Source organism: Aquila chrysaetos, chromosome 20 (genome assembly GCF_900496995.4).
Source record: "Aquila chrysaetos chrysaetos chromosome 20, bAquChr1.4, whole genome shotgun sequence".
Taxonomy (NCBI): domain Eukaryota; kingdom Metazoa; phylum Chordata; class Aves; order Accipitriformes; family Accipitridae; genus Aquila; species Aquila chrysaetos.
In genome coordinates, this window is record NC_044023.1 from 12779474 (window position 1) to 12799857 (window position 20384).

Consider the following 20384-nt stretch of genomic DNA (forward strand, 5'->3'; position numbering starts at 1 on the left):
GAGACCAGCACCCACCTCGCTACAACCCCCCTTCAGGCAGTTGTGGAGAGCGATAAGGTCTCCCCTCAGCCTCCTCTTCTCCAGACTGAACACCCCCAGTTCCCTCAGCCGCTCCTCGTAGGACTTGTGCTCCAGGCCCCTCACCAGCTCGGTTGCCCTTCTCTGGACACGCTCCAGCACCTCCATGTCTGTCCTGGAGTGAGGGGCCCAAAACCGAACACAGCACTCGAGGTGCGGCCTCACCAGTGCCCAGTACAGGGGAACGATCACCTCCCTGCTCCTGCCGGCCACACTGTTTCTGATACAGGCCAGGATGCCGTTGGCCTTCTTGGCCACCTGGGCACACTGCTGGCTCCTATTCAGCCGGCCGTCAACCAGCACCCCCAGGTCTTTCTCTGCTGGGCAGCTTTCCGGACACTCTTCCCCAAGACTGTAGTGTTGCGTGGGGTTAATATATAGATATATTGCACAACTCATCTTAAAACCTGCTGATAATTTACACAACACTTTTGCCTGTCAGAATTAGGCCCTATTAAAAATTACTCATACCCTAGAAACTGTCATCTTCCTCACTCTCTGCCCCCCCCCCCCCCCCCTTTTTCAGGCGAAGAAGAAAATTAACATCCCATTTTCAGTTATCAGTACCATGACGCTAGTCCTGACATTGCTGTTGGTGCTATAAAAGCAGGTCAGTCTCCCTCAGGTTTGAGAACCTAGTCTTTGGGAAGAGTAAGTAAAAGCACTCCTCTAAGTCGGGTAAGGTCCTTCCTTCTCAGCTCACTTTTAATTATAATTGCTACCACCTTCCTTCCTTTGTGAGGGCTGCAAATCCAGCTGGGGATCTGGCGAGCTGATCTCTGACAATATCAAATGTTCTCAGAACTCTTAATCGAAGGCAGCCCATGAAAGCACCCCGGGGAGCGCTTTATTCTCTGTGTTTAAAAGGACATGAAAGTACAATAGTTCTCTTTATACGGGTACAAAGCAGCCAATTGATCTTGTCAGTTTAATAAATAATACAATTGCTTCCATCAGACACTGTTAATAGACTCCTGTCTGGACTAATGTTCTACAGAATTGTACAAGTACAGAAATGTTATCTACCTCCGTCTGCCCTGGATTAACCACCTCCCCCTTTATCACCTAGAGGCAAAGCTTCCAGCAGTAGTCCCTGAAGGGCATCAGGTCCCCTGATCTTCATCTCTTTCTTCATTTTAATGTGCGTTCTTGGAAGAGACAAGCTAATTTCCTGATGCATCTGTTGTCTGGCTGGTTCCTAGCATTTGTACAGATTCAAAGAAGCTTGAGAATGTAAAATAGGCAGCAGGTTTGGGGGCGTTTGTTTGTTTGTTTATTTTTTAATCATTCACTGTCTCTGTGGTCTCAAGATGCAAAATTTGGATCATGCTTTTCGAAAATTGCAAAGGTGCAGGGAAGCTCGGATGCAGCTTCTTACCTGGAGCATTATGAATACAAGGACCAGACATCAGCAAAATTGATACAAGGCTTTGGTTTAGGAAGCTCACAGCTCAGGGGTTTGGGATGTTTCTGGTTTGGTGCCAGCATAACCAGATCATGCCCTTCCGCGGATTCCCCACTCAGCATTTTAATGGGCCCTGAGTTTTTGCGTTATCAGCACTGCTTTTTAGGTGAGCATTAGATGGGATACAGACACACCAGTGTTCATTGAGAAAGTGCGGGTAACATTAGCAGAGGTGGATTTAAAAATTTTCATTGTCTTGGTTTTGGTTTATTTTCCCACTTCTTTTCTTTTCTCTACTATGACACGAAGTGGTTCTGGGTTTTGCAGCAGAGGTATGTGATAAACAGGCAGGAAGCAAATGTATTTGTCATTGGAAATAGGTTTCCAGGGTTTTCAGGACCAGAATGTTACGCTTTGAAGATAATTAATTTTACAGCAGTTTTGGATTTTACATTTTAACATCTTTCTGCTTATATATCTACCTAAATATATGTTTATGTATGTATGGGGATTATATATATATATACACAAGCATAAAAATATAGGTATGGTTTTTATTTGTATATATATGTACACACATATGTATAAATCTAGTCTTTGCTGTCAGAGTCCTCACAGGTTGTTTCCCCTGATGAGATGATGAGAGAGAACGGACATGCGTCTCTGAGTGTTGCTGAGCTCTCCACCTCGGCCTGTCAAAGGAGATATTGTGGTGAGTAAAAAGCTTACTGATCCCCTTCCTTGTATTTGCAAGAAAAATACCTCTGATCTTAATGCTGGAATCAGTTATTCAATTGCTAATAACATTTTGTTTATCTATAATAACCTGAGTGAATAATGCAATGACCAATGAGTAAAAAGAGCTGCTGTTGATGAGTTATTTAGATTCCTTATACCTTGGTTTTCCCTGCTGTAAAAGGTAGGTGGTAACAGTACCAGAACTCAAAGGGGCATTAGGAGGATAAATGCATGATATACACTGAGCCGCTCAGGTATTTCAGGTACTGGGACAATATAGGTAGCCAAGACATTTGTATCTAAGCAGAGATATATTCTGGTTGAGCAATGAGGTCCTGCAGCATCAGGAGAAGTCAACAGACCTGGGATTCTTTTAGATTGGTGGGGAAAGCAATTTCTGGGAATTGAATGCTTCATCCGAAAAGCCTTTTTCCCTGGATCCCTGTGTGATGAAGTCTGTGCTTGCATGGATATTGCTTTTGAATTGTTGCATTGCTTGCAGAGAAAACACTCACACTGCTGCCCTCCTACTTAAAGATGAACTCAAATGCTTTTTATTTTAAATTCAAAACCTAATTGAAATCCAGATTCCTTGGCTAGCTTTAGATATAACTTCAGAAAGAAAAACCAGTCCTTTAAATAATAAAACGCTTGTGTTGAAAATCAGTTTTCTTTACTCCCACATCCATTTTGAATTGAGGCTACTGTGTTTGAAGGGTAAGACCCAATAATGCTTCTAAAGTCACAATTGGTATTTGAAAGGCAGCTCTGTGCTCTTCTTTGAGTGCTATTGATGCTTTCAGCTGTGGCATGAAAGACCTAGAACTCTGATCTCTGGTTTTGGCAAGTCAAGTCATTCAATTCAATTTCAGAACCGTGCAGCTGTGAAGCTTTTCAGTCTTTGATGTTTAAAAAGGTAGGGATTATTTCTGTTCTCTGTGATTTGTGAGCAACTGCTGCTTCTGTTAGCAAACCCAGGAAGAAACTTGTCTGTCTGATGTGCATAGACTGTTACTGATACCTGCGCAAACACCTGAGTAGATATTACACATCTGGCTGGCATCCCTGAGATCAAAGCACTCTCTGATGCTCTGCTGCCCTTTGAACAGCATTTAATTGGCCATGAGCCTACATTTTAGGACCAGGGACTGAGCTTTGCCTCCTTGGGTCACTGGGTGATCTAGTTTAGGTCTGTAGGAAACTGATGAGTGTTCTCAGCCTCCTTTCTAGTGGAGAGGGCTGTGTCATTATTCCCATTGCTCCGGTTCACTTGCCTGCAGAGAGTCATGGTGAAGATGCCAGGTTTGCAGTCCCTGCTCTTTCTCACGGGGAGTTTCTGCAGGTTGATTGAAGCACATTAGCATGGACTGCTAGGCGGGGATACCCCAGCTGTACTCTGCAGAGAAGATTTCAGGCAGGTGGTCTGCCTTCCTGTTCTTACAAGGCTTGTGCCAAACTCTTCAAAAACCCGATTCCCTGGGGAGCGGAGGATAGCTTATGAGTGATGGGTGCTAACCTGGGTATGAGGCTGGGATTCAGGGTGAACAGACAAAGCTGGCCTGGGCAGCCGCTCCTCACCCACCTCCTCCCACAGGGGGAGGGGGAAATTATCTAGCAGCCTTTTGCCAACAAACCTTGTGCTGTTGCTGTCGTGGAAGCCCCATTTACACTGACAAAGAGGCACGGACTGGTCCCTGACACAGCCTCTGTTGGCACTCGTGCCAACAGGGCAAAGGCTGGCTCCAGTCCAGAGCCTAATAGCTTCCTGAGCTTAGCACTGAGCCCAGGCTAAGAGATGAGCCCTGAGCTTGGTGTGCAGAGGACTCACCTGCCATCCAGCTTGGATGATGGGTGCGTGGCGGTCAGTCCACCCCAACAGCTAACTGGAATGCCCTTCATTTCCAGCACTGTAAAAACAGCCTATTCCATGAGCTCACGTTTGGAGGCTTCTCCCCAGGGGAATTTGTGCGCGTTCTTTTATTTTCATTAGAAATAGAGGCCATTTGGTTCAGCTGTCTGCCAAAACAAGTGGAGAATTGGAGAACTGGGATGTGAACGTAGGCTCTGTTCTGCAATCAAAGCAGGCTCTTCCAGACACTGTTCCCCCTCTACTAAATAATACAGCATTACAAGCATGTCTGTGTTGGGTTGCTGTGCAGCACACATCTTGCTGCAAAGACAGCAATGCCAAACTGCTCTTTGCTGTACCAAGGGAGAAGTACAGTGCAGACTTTATTTGTGGGATAGGGCAGAGCATCGGCCCCGGTTGTTTCCACTTTCTACTAGAGGAAAAGGGTCTGGCATTGTAGAGAGGAGTATACCAGGTATTCTGTGCAGAAAAAATAGAGTATCTGCATGCTAACCACACATGATGGACTGCCTGCTGCTAAGCGATGTGCTGTGTTGTGCATTGTTCCCGAGTAGCGCTCTGTGACTCATGACAAGGACGCTGTGCTGAGGGTATTTATTGACTCTGTGGTGCAAAAAGCTGCGTAGGTCCTTCATAGATAGATCTGAGATCCAGGTCTCTTCTGTGATGATTTCACAGCCTGGACAGGCGTTGGATGGATGCATGGCAGGGAGGTGGGGTCGGTCAGAGCAACCTGAATTGACAGTGGATGTCAGGACACTGACAGCACTCCGCACGCAACGGGTGTGAGGAAGAAGAGGGGGAGGAAGGTGGGGCATGGGCAGATGTGCACTATGGAAGGGAGAAAGCAAAGTCATCCTGCAGGATGTCACTTCTGAGCAGAGGACTCTGCTAAGGCTCAACTCGGCAGTATGCCGCACACCTGCTGTTTGCAGCCAAGTCTGAAGGCACCAAGGATATCAGTGCCTTGCAAGATTAAACTCTTTGATTCCAATCTCTTTAGCTAGAAAGCATGTTGTTTTATCTAATGCTTGTCTCTGTTTTAGGCTGTGGCGCCTGCTGAGAAAAGGTATGCATAATGAAATGATTAAATCATGCGTTTTCAAATAATCAAAGTCATGCTGTTTCAGCTATGCAGAAATCCTGTTCCTCTTATGAGAGATCTAGCCAGATTCAGAATTTCTTTTGGATTTTGTATTTCTTAGAAGGACTCTGAATAAAAAAGAGAATCTGGTTAAGGCCAGTTCTGCTCTCCTGTATGCCCAGGGCCAGATATGATCACATTCTTATTCTTCTTGTGTCGCTGCAGACAGAAAATAACTTTGCAGTCTGATTTTATGCTCTAAAGAAAATCATTCACACTGTGACAGCACTTCAAAATATTTCAATCCTTATTCTGTATATGCTGCTGGCTATGACTGCAGTGCAGAAAAAAACACTTTACTGAATCAGTAGTTATGGGAAGGGGTAAAGTTTCCAGATCACTCCTTTCCATCTTGATTTTGTAACTAATCCCCTGTCCCTGTTGTATCTCCAGTTTGAGGTGTCTTCCCTGTAACTCTGCACTACTTCAAGCTCTGGCATCCCTGACACAGTGAGTTGCTCAACACTGCTTAAATATTGTGCATGGTAAGGTCAGATGGTGCTATGTAGGCTGCTACATACAGAATCGCCTCCTGACTGTGGGAAATCTCCCTAGGGAAACGTAACCTGGAGCAGGTAGTGAAGGAAGTGAATCAGAAAGACCCTCATGGTCAGAGTCCAGATACTCCTACCCATCCACCAAGGTAAGGTCTGGTCTTACAAGGATGTTGTCAAGGCTGATTGACCTGAAATGAAACCCCGTGAGCTTTTTTGAGTGATGGGCATGTATGTGTTTGCATGTTCTGCTGTTGGGGGGTCACTCGTAGGAGTATGTGAGAAACCAGCTGAAAACAAAAAGGAACGTTCTTATCAAGGAGGACTCTGACCTCCTGAGGTCATGGAAGTGACAGTGAACTGATGGAGGTTAATAGGCTTATTTTAATGAAGGGACTGTATTTACAGGGGAGGTGGCACAGCAAATACAAGGGAGCTGCACCATAAGACACTTTTATAGGTTAATTTTTGCTGATCCTAAATACAGCCTCAGGGAAAAGAGCAGCGAACAAGTCCCTGCCTCCCTCATAGTGCCACATTTAGGAAATTGAGTAACAATTGCAGTCTATCTAAGAAAGCAGAGAAATTTAACTGAATAGCAAAATATCAGATCTACATTTCAAACAGAGCAGTTATCTTTTGGGGCCAAGCAGAAGAGTTTAATTTTGGCAAAAGGAGTTTTAAGAATTCATCTGCTTTACCATAATAGAAATTGTCACCACTAGTCTCATTTTTATTATGGAAGTGTTGCTCCAAGAGACTTCAGATCCACATGTACAGTTCTCCATCTCAAAACTGAAACATCTCAGACCAAATGACACTTGCAGTTTCAGAGCGCCACAATTCTGTACTGCAGCAAAAGACCTAGAGACCATACGGCTGCACTACTGGGGTGCCATCCTGGTACTGCAGATCAGATGTTGAAGACGATGTGGCAATAAGACAGAAGGCATTACTGCAGCAGAAAGCGTTAATCAGGGCCATTGAAAATGGTAAACCTGAGTAGCTATAAGCAGACAGCAGATGGAGATGGAAGAAAAGGAAATAATCAAATTCTGCATTAAGACAGAGACCGCTTAGACAACTGCTTTCATTTGCATTCATCTTGTAGAATGAATTTGCTAGTTTTACTCTAGATATGGATTTCCTCAGATGACTAAGTTAAAAAAAAAGGCAACAAACTCCAAACCAACCCCCTCCCAGTTTAGCAGGAGTGCAGAACAAACCCAGCATTCAAAAAGCAAAGAGCAATTTCTTCTCTCCAGATGAACAAAGGTGGATGGTTATGCTGGTTGCCTTCAGCTTTGAAATTCTGCTGCAGACCTTGAAGCTATTCTCTTTTGCTCTGCCCAGTGTGGTTCTTTGGGACAGGACATGAATGCTGCCATGGAAGAACCCACCTTGACAGAAGAATTTGACAGCTATTCACAGACCACTCATGTGGAGCTTAAACCTTTTCCCAACTAGGAGTTAATGTCACCAGTGCCCACGTTCGACCTCTTGCTTGTAGAGTTGTGCCTCATCTGCTTGGCTGTTTTACCTCCTATTTGAACCTAAAACTTTAGCCAGCAGCCAAGAGGGAGAGGAGAGCTGTGTGGGGTTTAGAGTCTTCAGTGCAATCTATTTGAAAAATGTCTATTACTAAAAGGTGTAAAGCCTTCAGCAGTCAAGAGTAGAACAACTTTGTGTAAATAACAAATTACACCAGTCCACATTGATTTTTCTTGTCTGAGCAATTCCCAGATCAAATGTGCTCTTTCTACAAGTCGAAAGGTGATATTTCTAACTGCAGTCACTCTAAAGTCTGAAGAGCTAACCCCCAAGTTTTTCTTTCTCTGCTCCATCATTGCTGTAAATAAAAAACTTACAGTGAAGACACACCTTACCATTTTGTTGCTGATCCATAAAGCTTACTTTTTAAATAAGTAAAAAGCTTCCCAGCTCCATAAACCAGGCATGGCTATGAAGAGCAATTGCACATTAAAGACATAGTTGTGTGCAGCTTTTATCCTCCCAAGCACCCCAAGTGCTCTGATGTATTGTGCCCCCTGCTCCCACCGTCTGACCTACAGACTCAGCTTCCAGGGGACAGGAGCGCATGAAGTCTGTACTCTTCCCACCAAGTTCGCTCTGCTTGAATCAGTAGCAGATTTTTGCATGCAACGTTGACAAGAAATGCAGAGCAGAGTGGAGCAAGAGATGAAAACACCCGAGCCCTTGGGATCAGATGAGCCCACTGTCAAATTGGTACCCCTGTTCTTTATGCACCGTTGGGTGTTTAGATTTAATTCCCCCCTCCTCCTCCTCAAGGTTCGCCAAGGAGATCCCACTTCTGCCAAGTGATCGGTGACGTTGCTTGTTCGAGATCCGTTGGAAAGCTGACATCAGCGATGCTTTCAGCTCTGCGCAGAGGTGCAGGTTGAGAGGAGACCTGGAGTGGGCCCCACAACAAACTTGCAGTAGTGTTGCCTCAAGTAATATTGCGCAGCCAAGACGACAGATTTTAGGAAATGAATGAATTTAACATTTATTCATGAGTGCAGTCTGGGAAGATTCTTAACATCTTTTTCACTAACAACAACAATAAAATTGGCATTTCAAAATACAGAAAAGATATCAAATACCAAAGGGACGTCCTACTGAGGGAGAGGAAATCAAGTTGATTTGACTCCAGAAACAAAAACTGAATACTTTGAATATTTCTCTCTGTACAACTGATATAATGGTTTTTTATTTTTCCAAACAAAAACTACACTTCAATTTTCTTTTCTTTTTTTTTAAAGTATGAATTCAATATCTTGGTCATGAAGGTGGAATGAATGGTCATTCTCAGACTTTCCTGAGGAAACAAATTTATCAACAAAGAGGCGATGGTGACCAGACCTCAACTAACAAAGCTCTAATAAGGTACAACAGGTTGTCTGAACCTATGTCAGAGCTCAGCCCACTTTTTTGTCTGACCTTAGCCTCAAGTCCCTGTACCAAAGTGGTGGCACAGAGCTCTGTGGTTCCCAGGCTGCCGGCAACAGCAGGGTTATTGATCAACCTCAAATGTCCAGACCCCAGAGTAGAGTCATCCTGAAACCCTTCAATGGGGAGAAAGCTAATTTTGAGCAATTCTTCTGTAAGAAGTACATCTTAACTTAAAGCACTGTGGGCTTTTTTGGTGTGTGGCACAAGCCTTTCTGCCCTCCCCAGGGTTCCTTCCAGTTGTCTTCTGTTGCAGATCTCCCAGCCTTTCTGCACCTGCATTTCTCCTTTGAGCGCCTTCCTTCCCAGCAGGAACTGGCAGGGCTTGAATCCCTTTTTCCTGATTCTTGTCAGTATGAGAGATGTCCTAGATACCAGGTTAGATCTGAATACCAGACATCCTACATCTGCAGGAAAAAGGGTGTTGCGTGGTTATTTCCCCTGTCTCTGTTAAGTGTGTTGTGCCCTTCATTTTCAAACAGAGCACTTGATCTTTCTTAGACAATTTATATCTCTCATTCCCTTCTCTTATAGTCTCCCACAGCAAGGTCCCAAAAGTTATCTAATAAACATGGATGTTTTGACATCCTCCCACAATAACTCTAAATATCACACAGGAAACATCGCCTAATAAACGATATAATTACTGTAAAGATGAAAACCAGCACTCCTGAAAACACGCAGTGAGTTGCTCTTTATCTTGTCGTACAAATTATTTCCATTTTTTTTCTTGAGTGCTTTGTTTTGTCTTGCTTTGCTTTCCAAGCTCTTATTTTGCCTCATCGCTTGTGATCATGTGCAAGAAATGTATATCTCCAGGCACAGAAATATAAAGCACAGTCGTTCTGAGCTGCCACGGGAATGCAGGTCCACCCAGTTAATTTTTTCCCACTGTGCTGGGTGGAGTGGCTCCACAGACCCACTCATATACACACCCTTTCTTTTTTGGTACTGTTAATTATTTTAAGCTACTCTTCAGGTTGGTAGCATAGCTTATTACTGTGGAAAATGGGCAGTTTCTTTCCTTCTGTGGTGAATAGTAAGTTATGAAAAGCTTTTTAGCTTGATTTATTCTGACTTCTGCCATGTTTCGCTGATTTATCTATTATGCTCTAAAATAAGGCCAATTAAACCCAGCAGTTAAACCAGACAGAGAGAAGGGCATGCATTTCCCTACCCAAAAGGCATTTTTGAAACAAAAAGACATGCTTTAAGCCAGTAAACGGTATCTTTTTCTTTGAACTAAGGACAGTACCGTACAATTATCATTGACTCTGTTGTCATGGGCACATCGCATTATCACTCCGCTTTGCTTTGTTACTACGTTCAGTCAAAGCAGTGAAATACAAAGGAGCAGGCTGCTCTGTCAAGTGCTCCAAGGATGGGATTGCTGAATGCTGTATTTTAATAACCTGCCTTGTTCACATGAGCCGAGCCAGCCGCAGCCAAAGCGGAGAGCAGTTGTTGGCCAACCAAAACACAGCTGTTGTAGCTCATTTTGAAGTCTACCAGCCTTTCTGCTGTCCATTTTCAGAGATTAAGCTTAATCTTCTGTATGTGAGGCTTATGTCACCTTATTCAAGAACGGTTTCACTGACAGCCTTGGAGTTTTTCCTCTTTGCCTCATCCTTTGTGGTTTTGGCAGGGGAACAGCTTTATAGAAACGTACCCAGGCAAAAAGCAAAACTGTATAAAACCTGTGTGGTTCTGCCACACAACCAGCAGCCAGGCCATGGCCGTGCAAGCGGTCCGGGAAATCACAAGGTTTTTGATAAAAGTGCAAGCTGCTATTTTGTTATGCTATCAAAACTGGGTAAACCTGACCATTTTGTGTGATTTGAGCCAATGGGCACATGCACAAAACAGAAGCCGTGTTCTAATCTGAGTTTTATTTCCATTTTTTTTTAGCTTTCTCTGAAACCGAAGTGCAATTAAAGTGTGGGAGAGGAGGCAGTTCTCTAATCCGTATGGATCAAAATTTCATAAAATACTAAGTGAGGTGCAGCAAAACGAAGCAGCTGAGTCTCACCAGCCTGCCTGCCTCTTTCCGTGGCCTCATCTGCGTTGTGCAAAAGCCAAATCAGAGTTAGAAGTAATTCTGCTCCACTGCCAAGAAACTCGTCGCGTTGGTTTATCCAGAAGGGCTTCTGTACCAAAGATAGCCTTTGGCGTGTGGGTTACGTTTCAGGTCTGCTTTTAGAAGAGAGCTGTTCCAAGAGAAGCTGAATGTCTGTCTTCAGGTCTGTGATTATTGTAAAAGCCTGGATTTGAGCTTTTTTTTACTGCCTGCGTGTCACAGCACTTTTCTAATGACCACTGGTCGCTGCCTCAGTTGAATAAGTTTCCCAGATTAACCAGGAAAAAGAGAAACCCTCCACCCTTGGTTCTTTTTCATTTTATAATTATCTGCTGTTTCTCTAGAGTTGCTCTTTTATCCTTATGTTTTGCTCTTGCCTGGATGTGCCCAGTGCCTTGCAATTAAAATGAAGCGGCTCTACATAGCTCACAAACTAAGATCACATGCTGCCAACCCTTGCTCATTAGAGCAATCCCACCAGAGCGAATAAGGCTCTTTCACATCAGGTCTGCTTGCTTGGTGAAGTTTAGTAGGTTCTGACCTTAAGTTACACGTTTTAAAACGTCAGCTAAATGTTCTCTGACTCACTGTTAATAGTATAATTACTAATGGGATGAACCTCTAAAAAATAGATCCAAATATGTTTATATAACAATCAGAAAACTTTCATTCCCAAAGGGAAGGAACAGTTGTACTTTCAACATCACTTGAGTTTTGGCCTGGAGGTGTCCTACGCGCTGTGCCAAAAAGTAATAATTAAAGGGACATGGTCGACATAAAACTAAATTTATTGAAATTCCTTACCTGTGCTACTTGGCAATGCATTAGGGTGTTCAGAGAGAAGAGTTTTTTAAAATAAGTTTGTTTTGCACCACTTAGCCTCTTTGTTCTTTCTGCAGTGCTCAGTTTTAAGTATAAAATCTGCTTTTTCTGGTTTCACTTCTAGTTTGTGTTCGATCACTCAGTGTTTCTGTGCTGTATGTGTTCTGAATTTAAAAGACATCTGCTTCACTTCAGCTGTATCCCCCACTGTCAGTCTTTGCTTCCTCCTGTTATATGCATACTAAAATATTGCTAGCATGAATATGCAAGGAAAGTAAATGCAAAGCCAGCACCACAGATAATTGCTGATCCTTTTAAAGTGTCCAAACCTCTCATGACGTCTTTGATGCAGAGGCTGTTAAGCAAGACAGATTAAGATTTGACTGCTCTCTTTGCAAGCAACAAGAGCAAGCATCTGCAATTACTTTATGAAAACAACCACGGGTGAGAATTACAAATCAATACATGCAATGTGCTCGGTATATTTTATTTTAATGAAACCCTGCTTCACCCAGCATTTGGAGTTTCTCAGCTGCCTTGTTAGATCCCTGGCATCAAGGCATGGTGACAAAGGAGTGAGCCGTCTGCTCCGCAGCTGGGATCACGTGGCAGATGCTGCAAGTGACCCTGCAAATTTTGCTGATTTATTTTTTTGGTGTTTCCCCTCAATGGATGGTGTTGCAAGTAGTTCACTGGAAATCACAACTCACTTGGTAGCCAAGTGTTTGTGAGTAAAATTGCAAGAAATCTGCCTTTAAATTAAAAGAAAAAAGAAGTATAAAAATGCATAATGCTGAGTCCACAGGCAGGCGTGACCCTCTTGCCAGTGTCAGATGGGGCCAGACAGGGGCCGAGCTGCATTAGCACGCAGGTTGTGCCGAGCAGACATGCCCCGTCCAGATGTTGGCACCCTTCCCCGCCGAGAGCGCCTCGGATGGAGACGGGGGAGTCGACTCCCACCCCTGCCTTCGTGTGCGGAGGGCTCCAACCCGCAGCGCCGGGCTCAGCGCCGGGCTCACGCAGCCCAGCGGCTTCTGGCCAGGAGCCGGCTTGCATCTGGCCAGCTAAAAACTCAGCCGGAGCGATTTATATCCATCTGCACCCACGGCCCGTTACTGCTCAGGGTGCAGTTTGAGGTTAAAGCTAGAACAATCCTTTTTCTAGGAACAATGCCCTGGGCAAGGTCTGTCTGATCCAGAAGATTTGATGTTCTCAAGAAGAAAAAAAAACAAGCTTCTTGACTTCAAAGCCATGCCTTTCCCCCACTTATAGGGTTTATAACAGAAAAGTCTTGTGATCTTACATGGTCAAGCGCAGCCCGAAGGCTGCGCAATAGCCTGCTCTGTCAGTGAACTCCTTGTAACAAGTCCAGAGAGGGGGGAAAACAGCCAAGAAGCAAAATGCCAGCAGAAAGTGTAAGGTCAGCTTGAGTAACTGATATACCTGAGAAAACCAGGGTCTGCTCCTAAGGATTGCTCAGGGTGAAATGGATGATCTGCACACCAAACTGGTCTCTGCCAGGGAGGCATCCCTCTTGCTGCAATGGCAGCAGGGAGGAGACAACCAAAACAAGGACAGTGCACACTTCCTAAGATTTAAAAGAGCATTGTGAAATAAATACTAGAAATATTTAGGTTGTGTAAATCTTCAGTCGGGTCAAAAGCAAACAGAATGTGCTCTGCAAGAGCCAGGCCAGTCCGCCCAACGTGGCTGGCAGTCAGCAGGCTTTGTAATCAGCAGATTAATGACCTCCAGAGAAACGTCCCCCCGCTGACAATTTACTTCTGACTGATTTCAGCTACGCATCCTCGGATGCGGTTCCTCTGAGCTTGCTGCGATCAACGGGCTGGCATGTGTTATGCAGGACATTTAGGGGCATTCATTATAGCCACAGTGCTGACGAGGGGGCGGCTGGGAGAGGCTCCAGGCAGAGCAGCACTGCTGGGGGATAAACACTCTTTCTCCCAAGGGCTGGGTGCTTTGCAGTAGCTGTGTTGCTCCTCTTTGGATTTTTTTTTTTCAATTTAAATCTCTTTCAGCCTTGGTTTGTAATTCTTCAGGATAACTAGTTCCCTGTTTTTTTCTTCTAGGGCTCGGTAATTGCTTGGCTTCTTTCCAGTTGATGCTCCCCATGCACAAAGAGGGAAGTGTGCTCTTCTGTATTAGCTTTTATATGTATTCCTTCCCTTAAAAGAAATGAAGAGGGCATTTGTCTGCACTGCGTTTTTGAGGGGTGAAAGGGGGAGCCTACAATGCCCACGAGGTTCAAAGGTGAATTTAGACAAAATTACAGGCACACGCAGGGGATGTTTTCGGGAGTACGTAGCGCCTTTGTGGATCTGAGCAGACTTGGCAGCGTAGCGTGACATCGGTACAGCTGCCGGGGGCTCGGTCCCTCCGGACGGACACAGGCGCTCGGCAGGAGAGGCTCCCGCTGTTTGTGGGCGGCTGGGGGGATTGGAGAGCACATTCTGCTCTTGGCTGCTCTTTAAAGAGCAGCATAACCTCTCCGCAGATAGAGGTTGTCTTTGTACTAGAAATGGCATTATTCCCTATGTCGTTCAGCAGTGTCCTGAGCAGGTTTGGACATAAATACCCTGATATAACAGCCCGAGCTTGATCTGCACTGGACTTGGCCTCCTGCTGCCGTGGGCATCCTTGGGAAAGTGGGGCTTTCAGGGTTAGAGTGTTCCCAGCAGGGGGAGAAAGCTCAGTGCAGATCTGCAAAATGCTCCTGCTCTCGTGGTGAAGGTGTGCTGCCCAGGAAGAATGCCTCATCTTCCTCAAATTCAGCCAGTTTCTCTGCAACATTTCATTTTTAATGTCCAAATGCGTATCTGAGGAGGTTGGCCTGTGTGCTACAATAGAGAACAAAATCACTGTGAGAGCTTGTTTGGACTGAATTCTATGTGCACACAAGGGAGAACCTGCCAAAAACGTAAAAACCTAGGCTATGTACCCATGCTCATGTTTTGCTGCACTGATAATATAATATTTCCTGGGGCAAGTTGAAGCAAAGTGACATGTTTACCCTTTAGTGTGGAAGTGAACTTAAAGTGAACTTACACTCTGAGGTGTGTAAGTAAAAGAACTTGAACGGAACAAAAAAAAATGGATGAGTAGTTAAAGGTATCTTGCAGGAGATAAGTTGGCAGGAGTCTAGCCGATTTAACATTAACACCCAGAAAGCATAAGAGGCTGTAAGTTAACCATGAGGATCATTAACTTCTGTCTCCTTTCAACCTATGGAAAATTATTTTCCTCCCATTTTTCTGTTTTCTGGCCCCTTTGAATGTAATCAAATGTAACTCAGCTTTTCAATTCAGTGAAACCTTTTAATCCTGCCTGTGTATGAAACACTTCATACCATAGTGTGGCACTTCATAGTAAATTAAATTAACTCTTCTCTATACTCCTGGACTGTGAGAGACCCTCAATAAAGAAAATAAATCTGCAAATAAAGAGAATTTAGTAGAAAGCTGAATGTTTCCCATTCCCCTCAGAGACATGGAGATCAGTGTTACCCTCACAAGCCCATGTACCTGTATAGGTTCAGCCAGATACCTCACTTCTCTGCAACTCTCTCTCTTTTTCCTTCAGAGCAAAACCTGCTGTCTTCTGAAAACATCCCAGAGACGGCGAATGCAGCCTGCCTGGCTGCTCCAGGCAGTCCGGCATCCCTTCCCATCCGCACACTGTGCTCGCAGGATGACTCCTCACCCTCTCCAGGCTCTTTTGCAGGTCAGCAAAACAGCCAGAACACCCCTCCAGGTCCATGATACTCCCATGGGATGGGTGTTCAGTACAAGCCAAGACTGGGCTGCTTCTGACGGCAGAGTACAAGCTTGCAGCACGGGGGTTTCCCCAGGGGTTTCATTTTGGAGGGATCCTCTGTCATGACACGAGGCGCTTTTTGAAGCGGGTGTTTGAAACCATTTGTCCTCCTGCAACATGTGACTGCTGCTGCCCTAACAGGGTGCAGGACAGGCAGGGGTCACCTGCCAACACCGACACCCTCAGAAAAGTGCCATCTGCTCATCCTCGGGGACTGACCTTCAGCACTGAGCGCATGGCTCTGCTCCACCTCTAGCCTTCCAGGGAGGTGGGAGAAGGAGACTGGTTTGATAATAAACCTGGATATCCCATAGAGAAGGTTATCTAGATGGGGATTAGGAGGGAGCACAGATTAACTTTTTGGAGTAAACTGCTAGGAATCAAGTTACCTCGATCCTCTGTTTTGCTCTGCCACTGACTCATTCTTCCATCACAGGCAAGTCACTTCACCTTGATGCAAGGATTAGTGAGAACATGCCTCTAGGAGAAAAGCCTGTCTCATGCCTTTCTAGTAATGGCTCTGTTTACTTTCTACTTTGTCTGTGTTCAGTTGTTGTGGAGTTATGGCTTTCATATTTAGAAGAGGGTAGTGTGGATTAGAAGTCCATGTTACAAGAGCCAAATGTGCAACAGAGGGTTTAAAATGGTAGCGAATGTGTAATTGGTTAAAGAGTGAGTTAATGGAAAGGAACCTGTGGCTACTGGTAGGGCACAGAGCTCCATGTTCTCACCTCATCAGCACGCAGAAGCATTTATGGGGCTCCTACAAAGCTTTCAAGATTCATTGTACGCTTGGCTGCATATTTTTTGCCATAAAGAGCCATAAATGCATCGTGTTCTCCATGGCATTAACTTATCTGGCAATATGGCCTCTTCTGAATCAAGTATTTTTACAGTGGCATCACTAAAACCCTTTTGGAGCTTGCCATGAAGCGTTGAGTACCCCCTTTCCAAAGCAGAAGTGTGGGGGGGAAACTGCTGACAGCCCTGGGCCAGTGGGCTTTCCTCCTGCCTGGGCTGGCTTTGGGAAGCTCTGCTGAATGTGTGAGCCGAGCTCTGCATTCACAGCTGCTTCCCTTTTGGTTTTACACAGGACTCGTACAATAGAACTCATCAGTGAGTGTGCCTTTGGGGGACTGCTGTTACTCTGACAGGATGCTTGGGGGGACTCTCTTTTTGCACATCTTTTTGATGGGCTTGAATACAAGTCTGATCCCAAAAGGTATCGCCCTACAAACATGTGTCCCAGTGATCTTCAGGGCTCTTTGTGTTTGAAGTTACTTTGACAATTCACCTGTCTTGCTTAGGTAATAGCTATAATATTCCCCTAGAATCTAGTTGAAGAATTTAAATTCAAAACCCAGGATGCTGTCATTATACTAATCTCTTTTTACACAATTGTCAATCCAACTTGTAGGCTGGTGCAACTACTGTGTGCTGCTTCTGCGCACCACTGCTTTCCATCATCTCCTTCTCTAAACTCAGTCCCCCACACAGCTCTGTCTACATCTTTATACAAACTATACCCACACCTTCGTCCTCAATTTTCTAATGCAGAGAAGCCACAGCACCTATCTACCGACCCAGTGGTGTCCCCTGATGTTTCCACTCCTGGCCTCTGTGTTGGAATGGGTAATAAAGATGCTGCTCGTTTCATCTCTATTAGGCTTTTCAAAAAGGCTTGGAAAATGAGATGCTGTCTATCTGAGGGGGTCTCAAAATTCATAGACTCAGTTAACTGCATGGATTAGAAACCACCTGGAGGGCTTTTTTTTGATCTGTGAAAATTTAAATTCAGCAACCACTGTTTCCTCCACAAGAGAGGGTGAAATTACCACCTCTCGACTCCAAGGAAAAAGCTGCTTTCCCTGACTTCCTTACAATGCTTTAGGTGTTAGTGATTAACAGTATCAGCCTTCCTTTCTGTCTTTGTTGTTGCAATACTAGATTTTGTGCATATGGTAAGTGATGCAGGTACACCACCTATTGTTAAAATAGACTAGTACTTCCAGCAACAATAATTCATTTCAGCTGCTTATAGTTTTGCCAAATTGCAACTATTTGGGTTGAAACTTCCCAACCAGAGAGTGTCTGCTTCATGCTGATTAATTTGCTTTAAATTTCAGCAAAAATGTTTCAGCTGTTCTTTGACCAAGATTAAGGAGATGTATTATTGAATGTTGTTCTTAGTACTTACTGGGTTACGGTGGAGGTTTTTCTCTCTTTTGTAAAAGAGATTCTACCACCCACATGGGTTGGACTCGAAGCTTGTCATGTCTTGGATGTGCTTTCTGGTGTCAGGCAGGGCTGTCCTGAGAGCCTGTATGAAACAAAGGGTAAAATCACAGCCCATTTTGTTGCCTCCTGTTACAGTCTGTCTCCTGGATAACTTGCTTTCCCTGCTCCTGTTCTCTCTCCCACCATCCAAGCTGAGTAGCTTGCTGCTGTCCCCTCTCTCCCTCTCTTCACCAAATTCACTTGGGGTCCCGTCTCCCCCTTCCCCGCTGTGTGGCAAGGCTGAATCCTTCCGAATCTGTCCTTGGCCCCTGAACTGGGGGACAGTGACAGGAGAGCGTCTCAGGTGGTCAGACATACCTTTTTGCCCTCCCAGAAGTCAGCAAACGGGCTAATTTTAGTTGATTGTTTGAGTCTGGACAATCACATTTTGAACATTTTCCAGTTGTTACAACCCCTCTGGAGTCAGCCACCAAAACTGGGAAATGACATTGCCTTTCTCACTTTCTCAATATCTTCCCTGGCTGCCAGGTTCATTCTTGTCTCAGAGTACAGTTCTGGCACCTGCCTCTACCCACGTGTGTGTAGGGGTCCTGGGAACTGGGCTAATTCAGATGCTGATTTGGTATCAAGTCCTGTACCGTCAGAAATGGCACCTTCTGCATCTAGAGAGGGTTTGGACACTGATCTCCTGGGAAATGCTCATGCTGAGTGGGTTTCTTCAGACTGATGATTGATTTTGCAGCCAATATTCTTGAGGGCAGGTGGGTGGAAGGGCTTTTTGGACAAGGAGAAAAACAGATTTCTGAAGCTAGTTAAGGAAAGTTGTTCCCCTCCCCCCCCCCCCCCCCACCCCCCGCCCTATTTTGCACTTAATATGATTTAAAGTTGGCAAGAAAGGCTTGGTGCAGGAGAACAGAGATATTCACATCTGTCACTGCAACTAAAGGGGACTTTCTCTGAGCGCAGCCCAGAAAGTCAGGTGCATTTGCTTTCACTGCTGTTGGATCTTTCACCAAAGTACTGTTTTTAAAGCATTTGGTTCCCCAGCAGGATTTCCCACTCTGGTTTCCATGAGATTAATTGTTTCAAAAGCTGGAGTGGATGGAAAGTTTTGTTGGCTAAGTCCATACAGAAATAGCACTACTCCTCTGTGCAGGAAAAGCTGATACTTTTAGCACTGCCATGTGTTTCTGTACAGTCTAATATTTCACTCAGCTGTTACATATTCTTACTTTATTCAGCCATTATTTAACACATTAAGGAAGCACATGAAGTGGTTTCATGTTGCTATTGATTAACACCTTTTCCTTTATAGTCTTCTCATAGTAATTTTTTAAGCTTCACTGTCACATTCACAAATGTCAACATGCAGTTGCAGATCAGACTTCTTTGAACGCAGGACAGGTGTTTGAGACACTGCGTTCAAAATGAGGAGATTTTGCTTTGTGTGTCATTCATTGCCATTCCTAGCCTTGGTCACAAAGGGTGGGATTTAGGATTAGGTTTCTCTCTACTGTGTGCTTGTCCTGACTGATTGCAGAATACATTTCAGAGATTTCAGCTGAGAATGGTTTTCTTTTCTTGGCTTTTGCACAGTCCAATTAAGATTTCATTGGAAAACGTTAACTAGTAAAGTATATCCCTTCTTCAGCTACAGCTGTAGTGACCACATAACTATAAATTCCTGTGTAGTCAAACAGTGGCTCACGAGATCCATGGAGTCATGCCCACTTTGTCAAGCTTTGGAAATCTTGAGAGGAGGGCCTGGAAAGCCAGCATTAGCCTTGACGGCATGCTTGGCTGGTTTAGCACCACGAATCTATGTTAGGCTCTGCAGGAATAGTTTGGTTGGCTACAAACCAGCTACCAGAGGAAATATAGCTAAGAGAGCAGAATAGGAGAGGACAGTAAAGCCATATATACTGCACTGCAGTATGGATGAGAATTAACTGTCAGAATAACACAGCTTTATTACATTTTTTCCCCAATTCCTAATCTTTTCCTTGCATGGAGCCAGAGTTTATATTCTGGGCCAGCCGTATTTCTAGATAATGTATAATCATGGTTCCCTCTCATCGATTATCTTACTGCTCAGTTACAGCTGCTTTGCTGGGCAGCACGAAGCTTTTCCACACGGTCTGTGGGCATCATTAAAAAGCGACATAAGCTTGGTGCTTTCAGCCCAGAGGGATTTGATCCGCCTTTAGCGCAGGGCTGATGCACAGCGGCAGCCACTGGATCTCACGAGCTTCATGGTGCAAAGGGGAGCTCTGAACGGGGAGCCTCAGCCTGCAGACACCATGCAAGCTTGGATGAGGGCCATGTTGCAGTACCGTACTGATTTATATTGCATGTAGAGCATGTCCTTCTCTGCCACCCCTGCAATTTGAGCAGCAGTTTTTTATTTCCTCATTAGTTATTAGGTTTTCCTAGTCTTGCTTTGCTAAAACCAGGAGGCTGGGGGTAGCTTTACTCCCCCATCTCACGTTAGGGAGAAGGCTCTGAAGGACTGGAGGACTGCAGTACTGAATTGTTGGCCAGGGGCATTTCAGGGCATAAGCCACAGAGAGGCTGACTGAAGCACTTTGTTCAAGCTCCTCCGCTCTGTTAGCTCCAGGATGCCAAATGGAAGTAAAACAGAGCAAGATTCAGTGCAGTTCTCATTGCTTCAGGTTTTAAATATTGCAACATATGCCTGACCTATCTTGTACTGT

The 20384-nt window shown here is 44.7% G+C and overlaps 1 protein-coding gene across 2 annotated transcripts in view; it reads left to right on the forward strand.

Moving 5' to 3' along the window:
* The first annotated feature begins 13593 nt into the window (after nucleotides 1-13593).
* Nucleotides 13594-20384, forward strand: part of CHST13 (carbohydrate sulfotransferase 13) — a 49923-nt gene continuing 43132 nt past the window's right edge. The window contains exons 1-2 of one of the 2 annotated variants that reach the window (XM_029996137.2): nucleotides 13594-13869; nucleotides 15199-15339. The gene's annotated coding sequence lies outside the window, so the exon portion shown is untranslated. The remainder of the gene's footprint in view (nucleotides 13870-15198; nucleotides 15340-20384) is intronic. The other variant, XM_029996138.2, reaches the window with a different exon arrangement.